The following is an 11,364-nucleotide window of genomic DNA, read 5'->3' as shown; positions in this document are numbered from 1 at the left end:
AAACTAAGAAAAGGTTGGTTGGTTCTTAGAAAATTTAAATTGATTGGTTGTAGTCAATCCTACGCAAACACATTTAGGAATTTTAGTAATTTTAGGTCATTGGTTTTGAGCTCTTCTCATCCATGTATCTGAGAGTGCTATTAAATTTGGAAGCTAGAAATATTAATTGGCTAAATATTATTTATTTCCTTTTCAACCCTGATGAGGAAATTTATTAATTGTACTCTTATTGTGTTTTTGATGCTTTCATTACTGCTGCATTATGACATTCTCTATTGATTTTTTTTTGTAGGTACTCTGGCAGGCAGGAGCACGAAGATGACTTGGTGGGCCTTGTCAGTACTAGTTTGTGTATGCTAGTTTGTTTAGGTGGTTATGATGAAAACTTGGAGCTATCGTAGAATTAGTTATAACAGTTAAATCAAGTACTATATGTTGATGTGGGAATTTCATATTGCTGTGGAATTATGGTTTTGGTTTTGCTTTGTTTCAGGTTACTTGGTTGAGTTTGTTTTTAGAAATAACTTTGGTTAAGAAGCAGTGAAAGTTGTATCGATGGCTAAGAGTATCGTTCTTGTCACCGGTGCTGGTGGTTGAATCGGTAATTTTTTACATTTTATTTATTTATTTTTCTTAATTATGTGATTATCCAAATTAATTATCATTTTTAAGCTTGCTATAAAATCCTATATTTTGTGATCATTTTTCGTTGGCGTTAGAGTGCATAAGCTTTTCTTAATTCTAAATTTTCAAATCTAATGAATACAATTGAGTTCATGAATTAGGAGCCTAATTGTTATGTTTAATAGACTGTTTAGTACATGATTGCAAAACAGTGACTAAGCAAAATTGCTTCCATAAATTGAAATTTGCCCAACATGAGCTTGTTAGTTACCTACTCAATAGTATGAGATTTTTTGTTTTTTTTTTCCTTTTTCTTGATTCTATGCTGAATTTTTGATGAGTTAAAATTACAATTAAGGTCTAAATATGTAGGCAGGTTATAGGCCAAGAATTGGTGCCGTTGGTTGAGATAAGCTTGTAAAACTTGGTTGTTTGGTTTTCGTTTCATTGGTTGATCAGTTCTGCTAGATTTGGATGCATTGCTTTTTATGACTTTATGATCTATTTTTGTCTCCTCACACTGGTCTATTGTTGTGGCTTCCTTTGAATTTTTGGCTAGCTTGCTGATTTTGAAGAATTCTCATTCACTAAAAGTAATTTTAATCCATTGAGTATGTACATTTTGCAGCCTTTTAATTTTCCTTATTCTACTTGGTGTTTGAATCAATTTTGTTCACAAGAAGCTTGCAGGTCGCTTTGTAAGTTTCAATTTTTGTTTAGAGTGCTATCAGAAGATAGTATTGTTGCTAGAATTTTTACAGGAAGTCTTGCTAGAAATCTTATTGTTGGAGTACTTGCATTAATCTTTGGAAGTTTTGCTGGGTAACTTGGCTTGGTGGTCGGAATTCTTATTGCTTTTCTTAGAGTTTGATTGGAATTTGACTGCAATTTTATACTTTGGGATGGCTTTTACAATTTGGGATGTTTTATTATGTATTGGTGGAGATCACATTGGATATTAGATGTATTTCCTTTTAAATTAATTTTTGGATTGAATGAATGTTAACTTATATTAATTTTTTATATTTTTTATTAATTAATTAAATTTGTAAATAGGAATTCATCAATAAATTATATTTATAATATAATTTTAGAAAAAAAAATCAAAACTTTATGATGGAAAAAGCCATCATATATTCTATCATAAATGATTTCCCGCCAAAATTGAATAATAAAATTTCAAATAATAATTGAATTTCCCACTAAAAATTTAAAAAATGGCATGAAAATTTAAATAAATTTAATTTTTAATGTAATTATTTTTTACATTAAAATATTGTGTGACAGATAGATGACTATGAAATGCTATAATGAATTCATGACGGAAAATATTCTGTCATAAATTAATGACAGTGACATAAATGACGGATGAACTGTCTATCATATACCCCATTTTTTACAGTTATTTCCCGTCATCTGTTGCCCGTTTTCTTGTAGTGATACTGTTGGAAGGTATCATTATATTGTGAAGGTAGAAGGCGTATCAGCAAGAGTTGATTTGATAGCGGCTGAACTAATATATTCTTTTTCTAAATTCAAGGACTATAACATTCATAAATTTAATCATACCTGAGTGAATAGTTACTTGAAATTAAGAAATCTTAAAATTTGATGAAGTTCAAATTTGCTTAACAAAATTTTTATAGTACTTTTGTTGTTTAGATGGAAAAGTCTAATAATGACATAAAATTGAATAACAAACTCCTTTATCGTTTGTAGAAAATGATTTGGGAGAGTTGATTAATTTCATTAAAAGAAAGAAAAGTACTATATTATATAGAAATTATATATAATAAGGGGTAACTATAATATTTCTAGAAGGCAATTTTCACATTAATTAAAAGTACATCTTAAGTGAAATTTTCCAAGTTACCGGGGTAGCACTCTCTATCCTTCACCACTGGAATTTTTTAGGTATAAATTCATCAGTTGGATAAAAATACAAATAATAAAAATAAATTATGTGCGCTAAGAGATATTTAATCCAACTAATTTAATCATGCCACATTAGTTTGTACAAAATAAATTTGTATAGTATATAACTCTATGAATTACGATTACTCATCAGAAAGAGACAAAGCACTTTTGTAGGAAAAAGTTTATTTTTCAATCATCCACCAAACAAAGCAAGACGTTGTTGTGCTAAAGGAGAGAGTAGAAAGTGCTTTTAAACCGTTAAAGAATGGTTGTGAGAGTTGAAAGACTAAATAGGAAGAAGATTTTAGGATTCTTTTTAAAAAGAAATTTGAGTTTTCAAATTCTTAAGAAAAGGAAGCGTGGGATGAACGAATCTCATATGATTTTTAAGTACTGCAAGGGTGGCCACTAGCCTCGTATTTTATAAGAACAAATATCTTCTCGTGTGTTAGTGGGAATAGATTTTGAGTTAATTTTTTATTAATTCTTGATTGAACTACAAAGTATATGTACCTAAACTTCAAACAGATTTTCTTTTCCCTTTTTGGAGAACCAATAGACTGTTGATTAATACCATTTGCATAGGCATGTGATAAGATACCTAGATTATGGGAAAATAATGAAGTTTTATATGATAGATTAGATTGTTGAAATTGTTTAAGTATTAACATTATATTTGGTTACCAGTTAGCACATAATATGTGAAACATGTTAGTTATATTCTGTTAAAAATAATAATGCTAAGGTGGCTTGGTGAGCTGGCGAGTGGGATCCTATGGTAGTTAATTCCGTTATAACAATCCTACAAGATTCTGGATTTAGTATATAAGAAGCAAAGCTGGCCAGTGCAGCACCCGGTGAAGAGATTTCGATTAGTATTAAGTAAGAATTAGAGAATTCTGTGATAAGGAGATTTGTTCTTTGTAATCTTAAGATTTGTTGTAATCAATCTCTTTAATAAAAGCGTCAAGCCCTAAGGGTGTTATCAGTCATGGATGTAGGTACCTTGGTATCGAACCACATTATCATGTTGTGTTTTTTCTCACTGTATTCTTGGTTCTTTTCTTTTTTTTCTTTCAATCTTTATGTTCTTTGTTCTTGGTTTCTTGGTTAAAGCCATTAATTGTTTGAGCAATTAATCAAGATTGCTTAAGTTACTGATTGATCAAATGAAGGAATTAACAGTGGTTACGTTTCATAACAAACTGGTATCAGAGCCTTAAAGCTCTCTGGTTCTGATCTTCAGATGGCGACAACTAGATTTGACCTAGACAAGTTAAATGGTGAAAATGACTTCTATTTGTGGAGTCTGAACATGAGGACAATTTTGATTCAACAAGGGTACAATGTTGCTCTTGAAGATGACGAAGATCCAAAGGCCAAGAAAGGGAAGGAAGAAGGCTCGTCCAGTTCTTGTGGAGACATGAAGACCATCAACAACAAGGCTCACAACACTATCATCTTGCATCTATCAGATGAAGTGCTGAGAAAGGTGGCTAAAAAAAGGACAGCTTTTGCTTTATGGGCAAAACTAGAAGAACTATTCTTAAAGAAATATTTGGCCAAGAGATTCTATATGAAGAGGAAGCTGTATACGTTTTCAATGAAGGACGAAACAACTTTGAATGATCATTTGGATGAGTTTAACAATCCGATTCTGGATTTTAAAACTGTAAATATTGTTCTTAAAGATAAAGACAGAGCTCTGATTTTGTTAAGCTCTCTTCTAGATTCATATGAGCATTTCGTGGATACTTTATTGTATGGAAGGAAATCATGCACGTTGAAGGATATAAAAATGCACTAGAATCTAAAGATTTGAAGAAGAGAACATAAATAAAAGATCAGAATCTTGGAGAAGGCTTGACTGTCAAGTCCAAACTAAAAAAAAAAGGAATAAAGAGAAGAAGAATAACAATCAAAGGGACAAAGCTAAGAAGAAGAACAAGAAGAAGAAAAGAAAATGTTATTTCTGTCATAAAGAATGACACTACATTAAAGACTTTTTTGAGAAGAAGAAGCTTGAGAAGATTTATAAGGAATCAACTGGGAAGGTAGTAGTTGCATATGAGGATGAGGGAGATTCAGAAGGTGCAGATGTCCTTGTACGTAGGTGCTGATAAGCATCCTACTGGTGAGTGGATACTAGATTCAAGATGTTCTTTTCATATGTGTCCATGTAAAGATCTCTTTATGACCTTTGAAAGTATAGATGGGGGCAAAGTCTTGTTAGGTAATAATCTTGCTTGTAAGGTTGCTGGAATAAGAACTGTCAATATTAAGATGTTTGATGGAGTAACCAGGGACCTTGAACAATTTACATATGTTCCAGACCTTAAAAAAAACTTTATATCTCTGGGGATGTTAGATCAGTTAGGCTATAGCATTAAAGCTGAAAATGGGTAAATGCAGATCATAGATACGTGTGCTGTTGTCATTAAGGGAATTAGAATAAATGGTTTATATGTCTTAGTGGGGTCTTTGCCAAAGTTAAGGGTGAATGCTAGTGTTAGCGGTGATAAGACCAAACTTTGGTACATGAGGCTAGGGCATATGAGTGAAAAAGGTCTGAAAGAACTAGAAAAACAAGGATTATTTGGTCATGATCACATTTCTGATCTTGAGTTCTGTGAAAGATGTGTATTTGGTAAAGCCACAAGGTAGAAGTTTAATAGAAGGAAGCATGAAACCAAAAAAACACTGGATTATGTTCATTCAGACATTTGGGGGCCTTTACAAGTTCCATCTTATGGTAGAGCAAGATACTTTATCACCTTCATAGATGACTTCTTTAGGAAACTTTGGGTTTATGTGTTGAAGTAGAAAAGTGAGGCCCTAGAGAAGTTTAAAGAGTGGACAACCCTGATGGAGAATCAAGTTGGAAGAAAAGTGAAGAGGCTAAGGATAAATAATGGCCTGGAATTTTGTAGCAGTGAGTTTGAGGAATTCTGCAAGAAGCATGGTATTATGAGACACAAGACAATGAGACACACACCTCAACAAAATGGTCTTGCTGAAAGAATGAACAGAACACTAATTGAAAATCTGAGATGCATGTTGTTTAGTTCTAATCTTTCAAAACATTTCTAGGCTGAAGCAGTCTGTCATGACCCAACCCAGACCTGGCAAGATATTGTCCGCTTTGGGCCTTAACAAGGCCCGCACGGATTTGTTCTTGGGGCGCCCATACACCCCAAAACGCGTCTTGCCAATTAAGGTGTGGATCACCCCTTATAAACCCAGCATCTCTCCCGTGCTTTGCCGATGTGGGATTCGCCTAGGGTGTTACATACACCCCCCCTTGGGGACTCAGCGTCCTCGCTGAGGTTTGCCCCACCATCGCTCAAGAGGACACGCGGAGCCGCTCTGATACCATAATGTCATGACCCAACCCAGACCTGGCAAGATATTGTCCGCTTTGGGCCTTAACAAGGCCCGCACGGATTTGTTCTTGGGGCGCCCATACACCCCAAAACGCGTCTTGCCAATTAAGGTGTGGATCACCCCTTATAAACCCAGCATCTCTCCCGTGCTTTGCCGATGTGGGATTCGCCTAGGGTGTTACACAGTCTCTGTTGCTGCATATCTCATAAACAGAATCCCCTAATTAGCCTTGGACTTCAAAACCCCTTAAGAAATATGGCCTGGTAAATGTTGAGTGTTAGAAAATGCATATTTATAAAGGAGAAAACCGTCATTTTACATTTTAAGTCTTACTAACAACCCTTACTTTTATATATTTAACCTTCTTGTGATTTAATTACATGTGTTTTATTTTAATTAAGTATTTGATGTATTTTAGGGGCATTATAGTCATTTCACAATAAAGGAGAGATCAGACGGCAAAACGGACATCACTTTTGAACTCAGGACGGTCAAAAACCTTAGGAGGAGCATAAAAGGAAAAATGATACTATTCACATGTACGGTACTATTCACATGTACGGTACTGTATATGTTACTGTTCACGACACTGTTCACATAGACGGATGATGACGTGGCATTAACCGATGATGTGGCATTGACTGATGAGGTGTCACGATCCTGTTGGACTAAAATTCTTATGTACTGTTGATGGTGACGTGGCAGCATATCAGTGGACGAAAAATCTCGCGTACGGTGCATGCATCACACAGGATTATTTTCAACCAAACCGCGTTACTGTTCATCCGGGTCAAACCGCGTTACTGTTCAAAGTCGGGTCAAACCGTGTTACTGTTCATCCGCGTGGTCAAATCGTGGACTGTTGACTGATGACGTGGCGCAATCCTGAGCGTCCAAACTGTTTTTAATCCGATGACCATGATTTACTTCATGTATCTATAAAAAGGGGGCCTCCTCCCCTAATTTGATATCTCTGAATCCATTTTTGGGATCCATTTTCTGTAATTCTCTCTCCATCTTGTATTTTCTATGTATTTTAATAAATTTCCATTTTGCCCCTAGTTCAATTATGAGTGGCTAATTTTCTTTCAAGCTTGGGTTGAAGGTGAAGTCTCAACATGTGTCATGGGCTTAATTTGGTAAATTTACTTTCTCTTCCCCTCTAGTTTTTGTGGATGTTTTGACTTCTCGTCGACAAATAATACTAATCTTGTCTAGTACCGCCTTGGTTACACCGGCTCTCTAGTATAAGGTTATTATTATTTGGCACGATAAGCCCTTAGCACCATATTGATTAGAGCGTGGTTCATGCGGTGTGGATTCCCCCCTCATGATTTAATTGGTATTAATAAGGAATATTTAGCCCATGATGCATGTTGATACGGATCCAGATATCCAAGTACGTCATTTCAATAGAATCCTCTTCAATTCATTCTCGCCATTTTAATTCCAGTTTTAGAATTTATTCTCGCCATTTTAATTTAAGTTTTAGCATATTCCAAATCATTTCCACCATAATTCCAACCACCCATTTACAAAATTAATTCTATATATAATTAAAATCCACCTCCTCGTGGGATCGACACTCGTCACCATTGATCTACACTACAATAGATTCGTGCGCTTGCGAGTACATTAAAATTTGCACAACAGTAAACCTCCAGATATAAGCAATCTGAAAATTTTTGGATGTCCTGCCTATGCACATGTAAGCGAGGGGAAATTGGAACAAAGGACAGTCAAATGTTACAAGATTTGGAGTCTTGATGGGAAGCCATCAAGGACTTTTATCAGTCAACATGTTGTCTTTAATAAAGAGGCACTTTTATAGTCCAATGTAGCGATAGAAATTCTCACTCGTGATTCTGGTATTAAAGAAAGTTCAGAGTTGGAGGTGGAGTCTGCAGATCCTAAGAAGTCTAGTGAAGTAAAAGATCAAAGTAAACATAGACAACAGAGTTGGAAGGGTATCAACTGGCAAGAGATAGAGAGAGAAGAGTTATAAGTGTGCCTAAAAAATATGGTATTGTTGACCTGATCTCATATGCTCTTATGGTGGCTGAAAATGTGAATGGAGGTAAACCTACCAGTTATAAAAAGGTTGTGAGAAGTAAACAAAAGTCAGAATGGCTTACAACCATGAAGGAAGAAATAACATCCCTTAAAAAGAATGACACCTTGGTTGTAGTTGATAAACCTGCAAATAAGAAGCTGGTTGAAAGGGGTCTCTAGTGCAGAACAACCTAGGTTCAAAGCTAGATTGGTAGCAAAAGGGTTCACTCAAAAGAAAGAGGTGGACTTTAAAGAGGTTTTCTTACCAGTGGTTATGCATAGCTCAATAAGGGTTCTATTGGCTATTACTGCATCCTTGGATCTAGAACTTGATCAGATGGACGTTAAAACAGTCTTCTTACATAGAAATCTAGATGAGGAGATTTTTATGAGTCAACCAGAGGGTTTCATAGAAGAAGGAATAGAAGGTATGGTTTGCTTATTAAAGAAAAGTTGTATGGTTTGAAACAGTCTCCAAGGCAGTGGTATTTAAGATTTGATGATTTTATGATTACTCATGGATACCTAAGAAGCTAGTATGACAATTGTGTGTACTATAAGACTCTATATTTCTGTGATGCCATCTATCTCATTCTTTATGTTGATTACATGTTTATAGCATGTAAGCTTAGAGAAGAGATAGAGAAGCTCAACGATGAACTAAGTGCTGAATTTGGAATGAAAAACTTAGGTCCTGAAAAGAGAATTCTAGAATGAAGATTGTTAGAAACATAAATAAAAAGATGTTTTTCACACAAGCAGATTATGCCAGAAAGGTTTTTGACAGATTTGGGATGCTCAGCTCTAAACCAGTTTCCATACCTCTTAATGCACATATCAAACTCTCAAAGCAACAAGAACCCACAAAGGAAGCAGATGTTGAGTACATGATGATAATTCCTTGTTCCAGTGCAATGTGGAGTATTATGTATGCTATGGTATGTACTAAACCTGATGTTGCTTTTGGAATTGGTGTTGTCAGTAGGTATATGGGAAATATAGGGAAAAGTCACTGGGAAGTTGTTAAGTGGATCCTCAAGTACTTAAATGGTACTATGAATCATGGTATCATGTTTGGAGGAATTAATAATGAGACCACAGGCAAAGTCTTGGGCTATGTAGATTCAAACTTTGTTGGTGACTTGGACAAGAGGAGATTAGTTACTGGTTTTGTTTTCACCTTGTTTGGAGGAGCAGTGAGATGAAAATCATCATTGCAATAAGTTGTTGCCCTATCAACAACTGAAGCTGAATACATTGCACTCACAGAGGCTATAAAGGAAGCAAAATGGCTTAGAGGATTGGTCTCAGAACTAGGACTATGGTGAGAGTTAATTTCCATTTACTGTGACAGTTCAAGTGCAATACATTTGAGCAAAAATCCAAAAAACCATGAAAGAACAAAGCATATTGATGCTAGGATGCATTTTAACAAAGAAGAAATCAGTATTGGTGTGGTGGATGTTGTCAAAATCTCCTTTGAAATCAATCCTGCTGATATGCTTACAAATCCTTTACCTGCTATCAAGTTCATAAACTCTTTGAACTTGATTAGGGTTGTTAGCTTGTGAGTCAAGCTAACTAGTGCTGACACTGAGTTTAAGGAGAAGCTTTAACAAAATACAATTAAGCTGGAGATTTGTGAAACATGTTAGTTATATTCTATTAAAAATAGTAATGCTGAGGTGGCTTGGTGAGCTGGCGAGTGGGACCCCGTGATGGTTATTTCCGTTACAAAGATCCTTCAAGCTTCTGGATTTAGTATATAAGAAGCAGAGCTGGTCAGTGCAGCACTTGGTGAAGAGATTTCGATTAGTATTAAGTAATAATTAGAGAATTCTGTGATAATGAGATTTGTTCTTTGTAATCTCAAGATTTGTTGTAATCAATCTCTTTAATAAAAGCTTCAAGCCTTAAGGGTGTTATCAGCCGTGGATATAGGTACCTTGGTACTGAACCACGTTATCCTGTCGTGTTTCTTCTCACTGTGTTCTTGGTTCTTTTCTCTCTTTCTTTCAGTCTTTACGTTCTTTGTTCTAAGTTTCTTGGTTACAGCCATTAATTGTTTGAGCAATTAATCAAGATTGCTTAGGTTGCTAATTGATCAATGTTGAGTGTTAGAAAATACATATTTATAAAGGAGAAAACCGTCATTTTACATTTCAAGTCTTACTAACAACCCTTACTTTTATGTATTTAACCTTCTTGTGATTTAATTACATGTGTTTTATTTTAATTAAGTATTTTATGTATTTTAGGGGCATTATAGTCATTTCACAATAAAGGAGAAATCAGACGGCAAAACGGACATCACTTTTGAACTCAGGACGGTCAAAAACCTTAGGAGGAGCATAAAAGGAAAAATGACACTATTCACATGTACGGTACTGTATACGTTACTGTTCACGACACTGTTCACATAGACAGATGATGACGTGGCATTGACCGATGATGTGGCATTGACTGATGAGGTGTCACGATCCTGTTGGACTAAAATTCTTATGTACTGTTGATGGTGACGTGGCAGCATATCAGTGGACAAAAAATCTTGTGTACGGTGCATGCATCACACATGATTATTTTCAACCAAACCGCATTACTGTTCATCCGGGTCAAACCACGTTACTGTTCAAAGTCGGGTCAAACCGTGTTACTGTTCATACGCGTGGTCAAACCGTGGACTGTTGACTGATGACGTGGCGCAATCCTGAGCGTCCAAACTGTTTTTAATCCGATGGCCATGATTTACTCCATGTATCTATAAAAAGGGGGCCTCTCCCCCCTAATTTGATATCTCTGAAGCCATTTTTGGGATCCATTTTCTGTAATTCTCTCTCCATCTTGTATTTTCTTCGTATTTTAATAAATTCCCATTTTGCCCCTAGTTCAATTATGAGTGGCTAATTTTCTTTCAAGCTTGGGTTGAAGGTGAAGTCTCAACATGTGTCATGGGCTTAATTTGGTAAATTTATTTTCTCTTCCCCTCTAGTTTTTGTGGATGTTTTGACTTCTCGTCGACAAATAATACTAATCTTGTCTAGTACCGCCTTGGTTTCACCGGCCCTCTAGTACAAGGTTATTATTATTTGGCACGATAAGCCCTTAGCACCATATTGATTAGAGCGTGGTTCATGAGGTGTGGATTCCCCCCTCATGATTTAATTGGCATTAATACGGATTATTTAGCCCATGATGCATGTTGATACGGATCCAGATACCCAAGTACGTCAATTTAATAGATTTTCTCTTCAATTTATTCTCTCCATTGCAATTCCAATTTTAGAATTTATTCTCGCCATTTTAATTTAAGTATTAGCATATTCCAAATCATTTCCACCATAAATCCAACTACCCATTTACAAAATTAATTCTATATATAATTAAAAT

This window comes from Citrus clementina, unplaced genomic scaffold (assembly GCF_000493195.1).
Source record: "Citrus clementina cultivar Clemenules unplaced genomic scaffold, Citrus_clementina_v1.0 scaffold_8, whole genome shotgun sequence".
NCBI classification, from domain to species: domain Eukaryota; kingdom Viridiplantae; phylum Streptophyta; class Magnoliopsida; order Sapindales; family Rutaceae; genus Citrus; species Citrus x clementina.
This window is presented reverse-complemented; position numbering follows the sequence as displayed.